Below are 17,988 nucleotides of genomic sequence, written 5' to 3' on the forward strand. Positions count from 1 at the left end.
TTTAAATATGGTATGTTAAAGTCTGATGTAGTTTACTGTACTGTTTCACATTAACAGCTGTATGAGTGATTGATGAACTTTTTTACCTACACAGGTATGGTACTTGGATGCTGGTGGCCCAAATGTGTAGCTAAGTAAGTGTAGGCCAGTTCTGCACCTTGTTTCTAAAGACTTTTACTCCTGGCAGCCCTGTGCAGCCATCAGTCTCTGCTATTGAGTCCAAACAAATACAAAAGAGTTTTTTACTCATTAGGAGACAGACGCTCAGTGAGACTCACTCCCTGAGCTTTTGTGTCCTGGACTTCTCTTTCTCCCTTTTGACAGCACTGCACATCACAGAATGCTGCTGTACTAGCCCAGAGACATTCTGCTCCATGGATTACTGAGTAAAATGTGAGTGAATCTATAAACAAAATTAAAGCTTTTGTTTTAATGTGAAGTTTATCTCTTGCTAATAATGTTTGCCTTTTACAAACTCAGCAGACTAGAGCATTTCTCATTGCTCACAGTAGTCAGGATTGTCAGTGGTTTGTTTTGTTGAGCAACATTACATTTCTGTGGTTACCCCTCATGAGTAGCAAGACAGGTTTTTTAGCTGCAACCATGAATATTGAAAAAAAAAAATCCTTCTCAATTTGGTGATTTAGATCACAACCTTGTTGCAGCATGCATGCAGGCTGCATGTTTAAAATAGCATGTGGCAGATGTGTTGCTACAAAATTTTTGATGAAGAGGTGACCAGAATGCTCAGCTTTTCATGCTGTCAGTGACAGTGCAAGGATAGCACTTGCATTTGCTTGTACCTACCCCAGCTGGAATTCTTGAATACATTTGCTTGATGATATTTTTGATATGCAGATTAGTATTTTTGTTATTTGATAAAGACTATACATAGTTCAGACTCATATAATTAAAAACTAGGGTTATTTATGTATAGTACTTCCAGTGTCCTCCTTTGAGACCCTTAGGGTAAACTTGGGCAGGTATGATCCATAATTGTTGAGGTTCAACCCAGACATAGTTCCTCACTCTGGTGCTGCTCACTGCAAAAGGAGGTTTCTGTCATGCAAAACTCAAGGTTTCCTTAGTGTAGCTTCTCTCTCACAAGCATGTAATTTGTAGCCATCCTCAGAAAATTGCCTCTCTTGCTTTGGGTAGCTATACAAATCTCAAAATCTAATTTCATAGGTGGTGGCGTCTCACAAGTGTTTTTTTACATTGTGGTAAATGCAATTTAACTTAAGACCAGAAGAACTTCTGTATGAATCAATTGAAGGTCCAGCCAACCCAGTGTCCTGTTACAAGCAGTGGCTTGCAAAAAGTGCTTAAAGAGAAGGATGAGGAACAGAGTTGTAGGAAGTGATTATACACACCTCCAGTAACTGATAGTTTAAGAATTTTGTGTGTTAAAGTTTGGATCTGGATAATTGTATCTAATAGCCACCAGTAGGTTTATCCTCTACAAAATCCCCCCCTTTTTCTAAATTGCTTTTATACTGTGGCCTCCACAGCTTCCTGTGGTAATGAGTTCCGCACTCCAATTAAGAAGCTATGTGGAAAAAGCATTTCCTTTCCTTTAAACTGGATAATTTCTTTAAGTGCCTCCTTATCTTAGTATTGTGAGAAGTCACGAAAAATCATTATCTACAAACCTTTCTTTGTGTCATTTATCATTTTGTAATCTTCTACCATATTCCCTTCATATTTTGTTTTTATAATATTTTATTTGATTTTCCTGTCTTTTTGAGCTTTGCCAAATAGTTCTCTTGAAGAAACCTTAGACTAACTTGCTTTAATCAGAATAACAAATTAGAATGGTCAAATGAAAAAAAAAAATTAATTTAGTCTCTTCCTTTATAGAAACTCTTCCAAACTTGTCATTGTCCTGGACTCTGTATAGCTTTTTTGGTTCTACATATACAATGAGGTGGGTTGGTACGAACATTGAGCTCTGATGTTTTTTGTGTACCAGCTTTCCTACATGGTTTTAGCTATCATAGTTTAACATTATGCATATCTTCTTAAGGTTATGTATTCATTCACGTATTTTACACTCACTAGAATTTCATTCTTTTCTTTCTTCAGGTCACTTTGCTGTTCTCTGCTTTGATACTCTTCAGCACATCTCCACAAGCAGTTTTAAGCTGGGTAAGCTTATTTCGAATCACTTTGATTATTTTGAACAATTCAGGTCAAAAAGACTGTAAATTGGCCTCTCTACTGGTTTGCTGAATGTATCTGGGCAGTAGTAACATGTATGATTTAAATCATTAGTTGTTACCTTTTTGATACATCCTTCAGATGTAGATTTACGTGAAGACTGTGAAGTCTGTGCTTGAATAATACAATCATCTGCAACTTGCCTGCATTGTTCAACCAGGTCTTAATACCAGTTGCTCCTTGAGCGAGTCAGAGAAACCACATGAATGCGACTTTCCCCTTACCAGGTATTTCAAGTGCAGACAGGGAAAGAGTATGGCGTCTTAAGTAAGAAAAGTGTTTTATAATCTGTATTAGTTCCCCTAGCATAGAGGAGGCACACCTCTACTGTTCCTTAAACTGTTTTTGTAGTCACCTTTCATGTGAAAAGGGTTGTTTTCCATAGCTGGGTTAGACTGTGTATCATTAGTTGATGTATATACAGCTGGCCAGCCAAAGAGAAGGAGCTGCAACATAGCATGATGACTCTGGCTTTTTTATTTGCTTGTTTACAGCTAACTTTTACAACCCATCATTATGTTTGTGGTTGAATTTGGAGAGTATGGATTTTAAGTTACTTACATTTATTCATGTGGATGAGAGGGTACAGAGGGCATGTCCTTTTCTGTAAAACATTATGTTATTCCTGGAATGGGTAAAAGGAGTTCTATCAATATTAATGCACCTATCTTTGCTCTCCAGAAGCTTGCATGCCTAATACATCGTTAAATCTAGTGAGGGAGAGGTACTGGCTTCTCTCTTTTTGAGATCAGCATATAAGAGAAGTGATTCTGAACTGTCAGAATCATTCTGTGACAGCATGTACTGTTAGAAGTTACTATCTTTCAGCTTAAAAGCAATATAGAAAGTACAGCAACCTGAAGAAAAGGTATTTCAAGATCTTTTTCCTTCTAGTGGATAATATTTACTTTGTTTTAGTTGAACAGGTTTTTAGAGATCATTATGGTTAATTACAATGAATGTAACTCTTGTACTAACAATGCCTTCAGATTGAAAAAAAAAAAAGAACATTTACATTTTTTACCATGACAGATTATAAGTGAGTTCACTTATGTATAAAAGTGGAGGATCAAAATCATTCAGATCATTTTTCTGTTCCTAACCGTATGTTAAATACTGAGAAATATAGGTCTGTAAGCTAAAGAAAACAGTATCAAACACATGATGTTTGAAAAATCCAGGGCAGAGCTCTTTTTAAGGGAATGATTACAATTATTTACTAAGAGCATGACAGAAATATTGTGACTTATGTAGTACTGGTGGACATCACAGGAAAAGGTGATTTTTGCAAAAGAGATTTTAATGAAATCAGGGTGGTACAGATTACATTACTTTCAGCTAGGCAGGTTTGCTAGCTGGCCTGTCCAGTACGTGCATAATTTGCTTCCAGTTTTTACCTTCTAGAGAAACCTGTTGTTCACTCCTTCTATGATCCTAAGTGTATCTGCACTCCTGGAACTACTAGTTGCTAAGAATAACAAGAGAAAACAGAGCAAAGGGTATGATGTGTTAATTGTTTGCAGAATGTTCCCGGTGCAAATTTCCTTATTTTCTCCATGAGCTGGAGCTTTTTGTTAAATTAATGGAAATTCTCCTTGCTATTTCCATAAAATGCAGGTCCTTTATCTGAACTGAAACTCCTTTGTGGTTGCAAGGTGTGGGTGGCAGAATGCTGAAATGCCTTTCAACTAATCTTCCCAGAATTCTGTTTATAGCATAATGCAATAGACACAGTTTTGGCATTATACTGTCAGCACAGCTGTCACGTGGGAAATCTCTTTCTAGAAATATATTTATGGGAATGGCATAGAGATAGCCCACTGGTGCTTCTGTGATCTGAGGTCTCCTTTCTGTTAGCCATGGATCTGCTGATGAAAAAGATGACAAGAGAATAAAGGTGTGAGAAATAAAATCTTTCAAATCAATGGTAATAGGGGCCCTTCCAGCTCCAAAGGGAGGATTGTTTATTTTACATAATTAGAAGAGATGAAGACGATGACAAATGGAAGGATTTTAATGAGAGAGAAAAACAATTGTTTTTACCAACTGTAAAGGTCACCTCACTGATGAGATGTCTTCTTTGTAGTTTCTATCAAAGCTGAAAATTTATTTCTTCTAGCATTTTGTGTATGCTCCTTGGGCTCTCTAAACTTGACAACATAATAGTGTTATCAATGAGAACTTTGGAGAGTCCCAACTCTGTTAATTTTGCTCAGTATAAGAAAAAAGAAGTTGCTTCTTGAGCCCATTCTTGAGTTTCATTTAGTCTGGTCCAGGCCCTCATTGTCAATGATGAGTGCCAGAGGCTCTGAAAGAAGTTGGCCTCAGTGAGAGATTTGAGCTAACTTCCCTCTCCCAACAGTTAAACCTTGAATGTGGAATCATAACATTTTGCGTAAGCTATAAAAATAAGTGCATTTTTAAAAAACATGGGTTTAGGTTTTTAATGTTTAGTTTGCTAAATACAGCCTGAAAATTTAAGATTTATCAAGCAAGTGCTTGCCAGTGAATTGTATTTCCACCCCTCACCTTTCAGTACACAGAAGTAGAGGACCTATAACAGACCACCCATTGGAGATTCAACCAAGTGATGTAAAACGTGGTACAAGGAACTCAAACTCCATTCCGAGGCCATGACCTGTTTAGGGTGTGCTTTGAAATATGGCACATTTTAAGGCAATCTCATGTTGTATACATGTCATTAGTAAAGTGACTTCAGGCTCTTGGAAGTCATCAAGTTTGACGCCACGTCATTCAAGGTTTTTATTACTGTTTCCTAAACATTATTACTGTTTCCTGTACACTTTTTGCTACTGTCTTTTAAAGCTTATTATTTAAAAGAAACCTTAAGCCTTACTTATTTTCTAAGTCAGCTTGAACTTCAGGTACCAACAATAAAAACACACCAGAAATGCAAATCTTGACAAACAGTATTGGCTGTCTCTGCCAGCTCCGTGCTCTTTGCCAGTGCTGCCTCAGTCAAGGACAGCTATTCGAACAGATCTCTGTGCTGAAATATCTGGACTCTGTGAGCCTCACTGTTTGCCTATCTCACATGCATGCTCATCCTGATTACAGCAAAGGCATCCTTCTTGTCATGTGTGCATCAAACCCTTCTCCTTACGTCTTTGTGGGCGTGCAACAGCTGCCATTATCTGATTCTTCCAGGGAAATGAAGTTGAGGTGCAAGAGGGCAGCAGTCATAGCCATTGACAGGCCTGACAAGAAAATGTCTTAATGCAAACAGGAAATAAAACTGCATCTGTTAACATTCCTGAGGAAAAGTGTGTGTTGAGAAAATAGGGCTCAGAGGCAGGGCTCAGAGGCTAAGTAAATATTTTATGGAATGGAGATGGGGATAGGAGGCTGGGGGTAGAGGGGACACAAAAGAATTGAGTTGCCTACACTTAGAGTATGAAATGAGGAATTTTTTTCTGTCTGCAGCTAGGTTATATTTCTTTCTTTCTTTCTTCTGTATCTTCTTCTCCCAGATAAGGTGTTGGTCATATGGCTTCAAAGATTTTAGTGCACTCAACAGCAAGCCTGTGTTGGTGGTCTTGGTTTTCCATGGATTATTTACAATTTTGTGTAATCACAGTGGTTGATGGAGTGAGGAAGATGGGAGAGAGAGGTGGTACATATATATCGCAATGTTGAAACGAAGTAAGGTATGACATTACTTCAAGTCAGTCAAGCAGGAATTCCCATTCTAGCTTGGGAAGGCCTAGTTTTGGTCCTTGTGCGATCCTGCATTGAGATAAGTTTACTGGAACAAGAAGAAGGATAATTTAAAAACCAATGTTCCTGTTACCTACAGTGTCTTTGTGCTGCACAGGTTTAACTAAGCTATGTTGACGTTACAGGTCAGTCACTGCCCATTCTGGAATGAAAGTCTGGCAGCCCCTCTTAAGAATTAGCATTTCCTCATTGGAGATGAGAGACAAGGGTCATAAAGTAAAACGGACTTGCCTATATAGTTTATCTTATTTTCCTCTGTTATGTTTGTATATGTGTGGTACTGTTTATTTTGCAGGTGTGTCACACTGAAAGTTGAAAATTATTTGAACTCTGGGTTAACCTGTTTGCATTGGTGTCTTTTAATTTGTGATCTTCAGTTACCTTTGCAAGTAGGTAGATTCTGAGGTCTTAAAGATCTTTAGAAATTTTTTCAAGTTCTCTTCTTTATTCATGTTCAATAACCAAGAAATATTTAGGAGTCAAAAAGCTAAAATGTTGTCTTGCTGTTCTACACTGCTTATTTGGTACCTTGTCAGTTTGGTGTATTTTTAAAATCTTTATACCAATATGCTCTGCCAGCTACAAAATTGTTGGCATTCATTTAGTGAATGCTGATGAACTCATTATTCTGTTTCCACTAGAAGTGACCTACTTGGGTGGCAGCTGCTGTGTATGAGAAGTGTGGACAGTAACTTACGCAGACTCACGGTGCATGGTACTGACCAGACACGACCTAAAACCACCCTGAGCTGGACTGCTCAGCAAGAAGTTGTTGCTTCAGTATTTCAATGAGTCCTCCCAGGAGAGGCAGGCATATGACAGATTTCCAAGACCTGACAAAACCTGTCCAGGGAGGTAATATTTAAGATAGTCAGCTTCATTTGTGTACTTGCTGTTTTGGCCATTCAACTTCATTTAGAGCCCTGCAATTCAGTAGTTTTGAACTTCTAGTTTAGTATCTATTTTACTGTCTGGCAGAAATTATAGTTGTTCTCGGTGCATTTCAGGAAAGTGCTGTGGAGGATGAGAGGAAATCAATATTTTCATGCAGTAAATGTTTCTTTTGAAGTCAGAGCTCTAAATGAAAGTCACAGTTAAACCTCAAACAGTGGTTTGATAACAAACTACCTAAGCCTATCAATAAATCAGCTTTTCTTTTATGAAGAATTTTTTCCCTTTGAAATTGTTTTACAAATAATCTCATCTCATGAGATAAAGAGAGGATAATGTTTATGCCAAAAACTTCACAAGGTCTCCTCCCTGAGTGCAGATGAATTGACTAAAGTACCTTTAGAAAATGGATTTTACATGGAATATGAGACACCCCACTCTCACCCATGCTATTTAGAAACTGAAATCCTGATTTATATTCCAGAGTGACCTATGTGTTGGTGAGTGACCTTATTATGTTTGTTTTATTGGTCTAATGATCAAGGATCTTTTTTCCAAAGAGCTATAGAGCTCTAATAAAGAGCAATGATCTTTTTCAACCTCAAAGAATAGGCCAAAGAATGTTCTTTCTTTTACAATTCCATGAGAGGGTGAAGGTCTATAATCTGGACTGTGCAGAAGTCCATGTGGTCAGAACAAATCTTTTGGCCAAAATCCTCTGAAAACTGTGCTGGACTAGATTAACAGAGAATACTTTCTGAAGCAAGGAGCAAATTACAGTTTTACCCTTAAAAATATCCTCAGACACCTGAAAAGGTCCCTAAGCTACCTAAAAATCCAATAGGGCAACAATATATCCTATGTAAGGAAGATCTTTGTCTGTATGATATAATTCTAAATTAAATGAGTTTTTCAAAGTAAAATCTTTTATATTAAGCACAAATCATTTTGTATTTAACAGCATCCAGTAAGATGCTGTCATCTTTTATATAGGGAAACTAAACACAGAAGAGATGGGGTGCATCTGTCTACTCTGAGAACCATACCAATGAGATCTGGCTCCATATTTTTGCTATAAATGTTAAGATTGATTTCTTAATTCCAAATCTCTTTCCTCCTAAAGAGAAAAAGGCAAATAAATCTAATCCTTCCTCTTGGGCTCAAAACTGTGCAGCTGATTGATACTATTATGCCATGTCCAAGATATAAACTAAAAAAAGTCCCTCATGTAAAGACTAAAATTGTCTGATTAAGTCTTTAATGTGGTATCATTACCTGTTAAAAGGGAAGGACTTCGGTTAAAGGAAGGCCTCTTATTCTGTGAATTCTTCTTAGAGAAATAGCTACAAAGTTATTTGTTAGCCTGGCAACATCAAACACCCTGCAAGCCCTACAGTGCTCTGAGGATCTGCCTACAGGCAGAATCCAAGTGTTGGATTTATCCACAGCATCATCCCCTAAGATATCCTCAAGATATTTTACCCTTCCCACAGGCAGAGTTTGCTGTCAGTTTTTGGTATTCATGTCAAGTGCTTGTGGGAAGACATATGCATGCTAGGAGATGACATTCTGCATTACTGAAGCTCTTTCAGTCTTTGGATAGGTTCTTCTGTCTCTTCTCTTTGGTGGGAAAGCTCCCTTTCCCATGTTGAATTTGCCCCTTAAGCTGTAGAGGAAGAAAGGCTTGTGAGGGATAGAAAACAACTAGGCAGATATGATTCTATATTTTTTTCCTATCTATCTTGACAGTTTTTAAGTGATGGAACAAGCTTCAGGTAACAGCTGAAACTGAATGTTTGCTCTTTATGTCATTATTGACTGGTAGTTTGTGACTTTGCAGGCATTATTCTACTTCTCATTTTGAAGTATTTTCAAAGTATGACCTGTTTTTTAATGGTAACTCTTTAAGATATAAAAACATAAAAACCAGACAAGAGCTAACCAAATAGGAAAAAAAGGACCTCTCAAGTCTTTTGCTATCTGATATGCCTTATTACAGGTCTATAAGAGTCTTCACAGTATTTTCCACCATTATTGTCGGTAAAGTTTCTATGCAATCACCAATGGACCTTAATACAGACTGCTTAAACACTCAATCCCAATCTCCTATTGCATTGTAGTGTAAGGTTTGTTATGAGATGCTGAGTAACATCCCTTTGAGAGTTATGCTGATGAAAACCAACGGGACTGATTTACAAGCTGACTTTCCAAGAGGAATTACCTGTTCCATACTCTATTTTATAGTTTGTCCTCTTTGCTGGAATACAGAAGGATGAAGCCCAGCAGTTTTTAGCCTTCCAGTGCAGTATGTATCTTTTGGCACCTGGGAAATGCAATGTACTACCTAGCCTTCTGAAGCAAAAATTGATAGCACTGTGACTCATATCAGTGAAAGGTGCAGACAGATTCCTTTCCCTCTAGAAATATGAGTATGTTGTGTGTGTAGGTTGGAAATGAGGACAGGGAGAGAGCACTGAACTCCTGGAGCCATACTGGTTCCTGACTTACTGCTGAAGACAACTCTTGCCAGTATCAAGCTTTACAGTGAAGATTATAGCAAATGTTTGACTGATTGTTTATCTTAATTTCTTCATCCTACTGACCATTTAGATTTGCATTTGGAGTCTGTGCCCTCATGACTAACAGTCAAGTAGTTCACACCACATTCTTCTGTTCACAGCCACTACCATTGTTTCCTGAGTATGGCACTACTCTGTTGTGAGAGTTGAGTATTTCAGACCTGTGTTACTGCAGAGTAGCCACTTAGGTTCTGTTTTGACAATGAAATTACTAAGTTGACAGATCCCAGAAGAGAAAAGGCATGATTAGTTTTAGCAGTTATAAAGCTAGAGTATGTACACTCAAGACTCAGAGCTTAGTGATTTCTGTGAGTACACTGAAGCATCCTGCAATCTTTTGTGCATGTGGGATTTAACAACTCTGCTAATTCAGTGTAAAAAACCCAGTTTTCTATTTAGCAAAGAAATCTCTCTCGGGAGAGAGCAGAACTGATATCAATTTGAGTGGGATTTGGTCTCTTTTTGTGTTGTGTTTCAGTTCTCTGTTACGTTACATAAGGGATGTTAGTTAACTAGGTTGTGTTAAGTAGCATCAATAGTTCAAAACAGGCTGGGGTTGCTCCACTGCAGATGGAACCAGCGTATTTCTGAGGTCAGTGCATGAGTCTGAGTCCTTTCATTGGTGCAAAAGTAATTTATTTCCACTTTTAGAAGAGGACTCTGTGAGAGAGTAGAGGACTCTCACAGATGGGAAACTTTGTGATGAACTTGTTAGAATGGCTAGAAAGGGTATTTCAGGCAAAGCTTCGGCATCAGGGAAGCCGCATAACCATTCTTGGGTTTGGGGAAGAGGAAAGACCGGTGGGAATGAAGAGAGAATACTTAAATGTTGTTTTATTACTTCCTGGAAAGAACAGTTATTATGGTGTTGAAATGCTTCATTTGTGAGCTGAAAGTTGTGGACTATAATCAGTATCCTGAAATATTTTAAATGTCTTGAATTTTGGTAGAGTCTCAAGTTCAGTCCTCACCTTGTTAGAAAGATTTGGTAAATGATATGTGCCCTGGATACAGATCTATGTTTTGGAGTAGATTATCTCCTAGGTAGAGTAGGTAGAAAAGAGATATAATAATGAATATTCAGCTACAACCTCTGTGATAAAGATTGTTTTGGCCCATAGTAATATTAAGATCAAGAACTGTTTGAAGCCATAAACAGATTTTAATGAGTGTTATCTGAAAGATTTGAGCTTGAGTTTCAAACATAAGTAAACATAAGCTCTTACACTACTCCCCATACTGAAAATCTGGAAAACAATTTGATTGTCCAGTTTATGTGAAAGATTGTGATGGCGTCTACACACATTCAGCAGGCATAAATGAAAGCCAGAATTATTAAATTATGTATTTATATTTGCTGAAGTTATTTGCCATATGTCTTCATTTATATTATGTAATCCCAGTATTAGGAAAACCCTATTCAGTAGCCAGAAACATATTTATTTTTTAGGCAAGAGAGCAAGCTGCAGTAATATCTGTAATACGTATATATTTGCAGTGACTAAGTAGCGTGCCGGTTTTCTTTCTCACACAAAAGCATCCTTTTTATTATCATGTCCACCCTTCTTTACAGTTTGCCTTGCATAATTGTTATGTTGCTAGCTGAAAGGACAGAGGGAGCTACAACTGCCACGGTCAGCAAGGGAAAAGGGTAGAGCGCTCCAGGACACCAGGGTGAGAATAGTGTTGTAACCTTTGTTATGGTGGTGGTGAAATGCAAAAAGAGGCCAATAAAAAAAAGGTTTCTGCCTTATATAAGATAGGGTAGGGAAGGTACTGAAACAAAAGGAGGAGTTAAGGTGGAGCATGCAAATTATAACCATAAAAGGGAAACACAACCATGCAGGTAAGGGGTAGCCTTATAGGGACAATGCTGCAATGCAGCATACATGGACCAATAGGAAAATAGGGTATAAAGACACAAGGAATAGGGCACAATCAGGGTACAATATGAAAGGGTAATAGAATAAACTAAAGAACAAGGGTGCAAATTTTGTGAAACAGTTCACAGAGCCCAAGTTTGCTTAAATGATGTCTTCTTTCAATCTTCATGAATTTCCGCTTCCAACATACAACCACACAATTTTTCTTCTGTGTCCAATCTTCATTTTTGCCCCCGGTTGCTGCACTCTGTCTTTGAAGAAATGCAGAAATGTTAACAGAAATATCCATAGAACAAAGGTGTCACTGGAAAGACATCTTGTAATGGTTTAGATCTTGGAGGGTCTAATTTAAATAATAAGTAGATCAGAACTCTTTGTGATAACTACATGTATGATTTAAAGCATGTAGGGAAAGATAGGTAATCAAAAAAGTAAAATAACTTGCTGAGTTTTCTGTGAGTTGGTGAGAGAGTGAGTTTCTTTACTAAACCCTGAAGAAACTGGTTGAAGTACTGGCCTTCTTGTATTCAGTAGATCTATGGTTGTGGTGGGTTGACCCTGGTTGAATGCCAGGTGCCCACCAAAGCTGCTCTATCACTCCACAGCTACTCAGGGAGAAAAAAATATAATGAAAGGCTCATGAGTTAAGGACAGAGAGAGATTAATCACAGATTACCAACATAGGCAAAACAAACTTAACTTGGGGAAATGAGCTGAGTTTGTTACCAGTTGAAATCAGAGCAGGATAATGAGAAGTAAAACAAATCCTAAGAACACCTTTCTCCCACCCCTCCTTCCTTCCTGGCCTCTACCTCCTCCCTACCCGGCGGTGCAGGGAGATGAGGAGTGGAGGTTACAATCAACTCATCAAAGGTTGTTTCTGCTGCTGCTCAGGTAGAGGAGTTCTTCCCCTGCTCCAGTGTGGGGTCCCTCCTGCAAGAGACAGTTCTCGATGAACTTCTCCAGCCTGAGTCCTTCCCATGGGCAACAGTTCTTCATGAACTGCTCCAGCATGGATTCCTCTCCATGGGTACAGTCATTCAAGAAGCCCCTGCTCCAGCGTGGTACCTCACAGGGTCACAGGTCCTACCAGGAAACCTGCTCCAGTGTGGGCTTCTCTCTACATGGGTCAGCAGGTCTCTGCTAGACGCCTGGTCCAGCGCAGGCTTCCCGTGGGGGTCACAGTCTTCTTTCAGGCATTCACCTGCTCCAGTGTGGGTCTCTTCCACAGGCTGCAGGTGGATCTCTGCATCCCTGTTGACCACCATGGGCTGCAGTGGCACAGCTGCTTCACCATGGTCTGCATCACAGGCTACAGGGGAATCTTGTGTCTGGAGCACTTCCTCCCCCTCCTTCTCCACTGACCTTGGTGTCTGCAGGTTGTTCTCTCATGTAATATCACTCCACTCTTTTCTGAGTGCAATTATATCTGTGCAATAACTTCTTTTCCTTCTTTAATATGTTATCACAGAGATGCTACTACCATCCCTGATAGGCTTGGCCTTGGCCAGTGGTGGGTCCATCCTGGAGCTGGCTGTCGTTGGCTCTGTCAGACATGGGACTTGCAGCTTCTTAGAGAAGCCACCTCTGTAGCCCCCCCCCTACCGAAACCTGGCTGCAGTAAACAGGCAACAGGTCCTGGGAATTGAAGCATATAAAACCAAAAAACAATACAAAACTAATACAAAACCAATAACAATAGTCCTGGTGGTTTGGCCTGTGCTCAAGAGAAAATGTGTGACATGGTGACCGAATTTGGCACTTTCTTAGTGTGGCATTTTGTCTCACTTTTTAAGAGTGTATTCAGGTTTCCAAATTCATGGACATGATCCTGTCATTGGAAGCTGTCACTGATAAATGGCAGCAGGTAAGCAAGGAAACATGTTCTGCTTTGATTACTGCACAGGTTTTGTGGCTATAGCTCTGGAACTCATTCTAACTCCCCAAGAAGGCTGGTCACCATTTATTTTCTTCTTGTGTCATGAACATCAAGCAATGAAAAGAAAAGCCTATTGGACTGGAGATCTTCAAATATTGCATAAAATTTTAAGAAGCAGCTAATTTGTCTAAGAATGAGAGAATCATAGACTCTTAAGGTTGGAAAATACCTCCAAGATCATCAGGTCCAACCTTTGACTGAACACCACCATATCAACTAAACCATAGCACTGAGTGCCATGTTGAGTAATTTCTTGAACACTTCCAGGCATAGTTATTCCACTATTTCACTGAGCAGTCCATTCCAATTCTTGACAACTCTTTCAGTGAAGAAATTCTTCCTGATGTCCAACTTGAACCTCCCCTGGCACAGCTTGAGGCCATTTTCTCTTGTCCTGGCACTAGCTGCCTGGGAGGAGAGACCCACCTCCACATGGCTACTACCTCCTTTCAGGTAGTTGTAGAGAGTGATGAGGTCTCCCATGATTCCCCTTTTCTCCAGGCTGAGCAACACCAGCTCCCCCTGCTGCTCCTCTTATGACTTACTTTCTAGATTCTTCCCCAGCTCTGTTGCCCCTCTCTGGACACACTCCAGCACCTCAATGTCTTTCTTGTAGTGAGGGACCCAGAACCAAACACAGTACTCGAGGTATTGCCTCACCTGTGCGAAGTACTGAGAGACAATCACTTCTCTGGTGCTGGTGGCCACACTGTTCTTGACAAAGGCCAGAATGCTATTGGCTTTCTTGTCCACCTGGGCACACTGCTGGCTCATGTTCAGCTACTGTGACCAGCACCCGCAAGTCCTTTTCCACCAGGCAGCTTTCCAGTCACTCTGGCCCAAGCCTGCAGTGCTGCCTTGGGTTGTTATGACCAAAGGGCAGGAACTGGCACTTGATCTTGTTGAACCTCATACTATTGCTTAACCCAATTTACTTTCCAGTACCAGAATGATTCTAATGGACCATAGGACTTCATGATCCTTAATTCAGCAAATAGCAAACCAAAAAAAAAAAAGATATTTTGAGACAAATTTTTGTTTGACTCTGATTAAGCAGAATTTTCTTCCTTATTAGTGAAATATTGTAAATGCTTCATTTATGTTGAATTATTACATTCACATGAAGGTTTATAGGCAAGCTACAAAGGATTTCCAGTACATTCCTCTCTAAGGTAAATGAATCATTTTGAAGAAATTTTTAATGAGTCACAGAAATTTTTTTTTTTTTCATGGCTGGGCTTTGCGAACGAAGATTTGGGAAGGCACTATCCACATTTGCTGCAGGCACGCTGGTGGCTTATGAGGCCGATACGTGACAGACATATCCGATTGAGTCACAGAAATACATGCAATGTTTTACATACGAGTCACTACAAAATATGATCAAGTATTATTTTAATTTTCTTAAGCAGGAATGTTGCAAATATATGACTATCATAGTGCATTTTGTGACATTGTCTTTTGGTTATTTACTACTGTTATTATACCTATTGCTAAGTGTAGATAAAATATTATAATAGATATGTCTCAAATTTATGAATAAGAAAATAATGGAGTTCCTAATTTCAGCTAGTTAGGAGTGGGCTGCTGTTGTATGACACTGAGCAAGTTATTTCACATGCTCTGGTACCTTGTCTGTTTCAATCACCTTAACCTCTCTCTGAAATTCCAACCAAAACAAGCTCCATTATTTCATTTCAGTTTTAGGGGTTTATTACTGCTGTTAAGTTTAAGAATTTGGCATTCCTTTTATATATAAGCCAAGAGCATTAAATAACCCCAGAGAATACAGTATTATCTCTGGAGCCCTCACTCCTTAAGATGATGATGTTGAAATGATTATAGCAGCCAGATCTAGGACTGACACAAGAAAGGGCTGATTTCTGTAGAAACTACATCCTGACATCCTCATTAAGACCTTCCTTCCTGATAACCAGTGGTATGTGGGACACCCTTTGTCCCCTTTCCTTGACACAACTTGTTGAAGAGGAATGTGAAGGCTGGGTGTGATCTTCCCAACATCAGAGTGAAAGGAAGTAACATACCAAACAGATGATGGCATAAGTGCTGCTGAATCTAATTCCACCCCTCTGGTGACCACTCAGCAATATTTCAAAAGGCTGAATTCAATAGTCATAACAAAAAACCTATTTAAGATCTGTCAGTATTAGAAGTGAAGATAGAAGGAAAGCTAATTAAGAACTGAGTTTATTGACATGGATAAGCTGTGCTTAGGCACTTTCAAGTTCAAGAGGTAAGGAGACTTCTGCACCAAGAATATATTGGGAAGTGCTGATTACAACCCCTCTTTATAGACCTGGGCAAACCTGTTCAGCATGAATAACAGTACATAATCTCCAGACAGGCATTATTCTGAACTCAGTAGTGTGATTGTTCCCATTCCTGATGGTGCTATCTTTGAGAGAGACCGTGGAAGTTGAGGCATTTAAATACTTTATTAACCCTCCCCCTGCAACTCTCTCACGTTTCTCATATCTGATGCTGCATTCATTTATGTGTGAAACACTTAGAGCTACCCAACAGATAATACTTTTTGACACCACCTTCCTGGAAAGGAGTGATTAGTCAAACAGCACTTTTGATGGGTTCCTAGAGGTAGAGGTGTGAAAGGAGAGATAACACTGTCTGTTTTTCTAGGCAGGTCTATCTCTGCATAGTTTTGTTGCTTTCTGACTGCACTTCATTTTAAGGACTTCACAGTGCCTTCAAGTTTCCTTGGCATCAAGAATATCAAGGGGATTAAGCAGAGGCTTAAATACATTGTGTGGGCATCAAATAAATAAGCATCTATGTCCTTGTGGTAAAAGGTGTGCAGAGCTGTCCACTTGCAGACCCACTCCATGTAGTGGTGGTAACCACTGAGCCAAGGAACTTTTTTAAATAACTGTCCCTGTGGCATGTCTTGTCTTTAGTGAATTATTGTGACAGTCACAGAAAGACCCCAAACCCATGCCTGGCAGTGTGAAAACAGGCTGCTAACTTAAGCATTTAGCAGTTGAAATTTAGTCCGTCTGTGCAATGACAGGGGAGATATGTGGTGAAATGTGGTGAAAATAAAGACACCAAGAAGTGGTTGGGCCTCCATTAACTGTCTCCTGAGAGAAGGAGAGCTGATTTGATTCAAACCAGTGACTTGAAATGATGAGCCAGTCATGCTATGAAAAGAAGGAGCTGTTCACTACCCCACAACCACACACACATATTAGCACCAAGTGCTCATTCACATCTGCTACCTTCTCCCTATGCTTTGGTACAGTCTTTATAATTAGTCTCTCTGTTTCCAAATACATATTTTAGGATCCTGTGTACCAAAACTCAGAACAAGAAATCGTTTTTCTCAGTGTTACACAAAAATCACAATAGTAGCTATGCATTTTATGACTGCTCCATAGTTTTTTGAAGAAGGAAATTAGCTCTGCACTCTTGCACAACCTGGTTGTGATGATGATGTGGTGTTTATGAATGATGAAAGAAAATGATTTGGCAAAGAATTAAAAAAAAAGTAAAGATGGAAAGTACATTAAAATTTCCTTTCTAATCTTGAGAAGATGTATAAACTTAGCAATATTAAGATGATTGCTTTGGGTTACTATAATTTGAATATCATTTGATCTCAATTTAAAATATCTGCATATTTTTGTACAACAAACTTTGATAGCAAAGTCAGTGATAATGAGAGTTTGATGCTTTACTTACGGACACTTTTGCTCGTAGCTCAGTGATGCCACTCTGAGATATCTTGTAATAATTTGTCTGAGAAGAAATCACCTTATAACATTTAATCATTACTTCTTTGATGTGTGGTGTGGTTAACATGCTTAACATACCTGATTCAAATAACTTAGCCTTGATAGAGAATTATCTCATCCTTTAAGACATACTGATTTTTGCCACAGCAAAAAGAGCTTGCACTCTATAATGCAAATATGTAGAACATGCAGATTTATATACCTGCCCAGAGATACACTGAAGCTTTTTCAAGATTCGGGACAAATAATGATACATAAACCCAAGAAATATTAATTAGAATAAGCATTTTGCAAACTTGCTGGAAGAAATATAAAAAGACAATATATCATGAAGGTACAACATATTGTACAAGGCCAGCTGCAGGAAATGTATTTACCGTGGGTTGAAATTCCATCTCTAAATAAGATGATTTTAAAATCTGCACTACAGCTTCATGTAACAGTTAAGGTGATGACAGGAACCATAAAATAGAAGGGTGGTAAACAAGGTAACAGGAGTGCTGAAAACACAGTGACAGTGGAAAAGCTTAAGGAGCTACAGGTGAAAAGGTACAGGAGAAAAAGAATTACTGTGTTACTTCTGAGCAGTACGTGCAACCCATTTCAAGATGCAAGTTATGCAGCATTAAGGTTTTCTATTTTCTTTTTCACTGGAGGGAGCGCTCAAGAGAAAAAGAGTCATTACAGAAAAGCTAGATTAATTGTTTCAACTGGTACTGGCCATGGAGAAGGGGTCTTGCCCAGCAGTCTCTCACTACAGAGAGTGAGAATCTAGAGTTTTGACTATGAATTTAGAGGTAAATTTTAAAAAGAAAAGTTTTAGAAGGCACTGTTAAAATCATTAGTAAAAAAAAATAAAATAATATTCATGTGATCAAATGGAATTGGGTAATAATTAAAGATGAATTCTGGTATAAATATTTATGTTACTTAAACATAGTTCAGTAGGCATGGAAGATAACTAGCGT

Source organism: Chiroxiphia lanceolata, chromosome Z (assembly GCF_009829145.1).
Source record: "Chiroxiphia lanceolata isolate bChiLan1 chromosome Z, bChiLan1.pri, whole genome shotgun sequence".
NCBI lineage: Eukaryota > Metazoa > Chordata > Aves > Passeriformes > Pipridae > Chiroxiphia > Chiroxiphia lanceolata.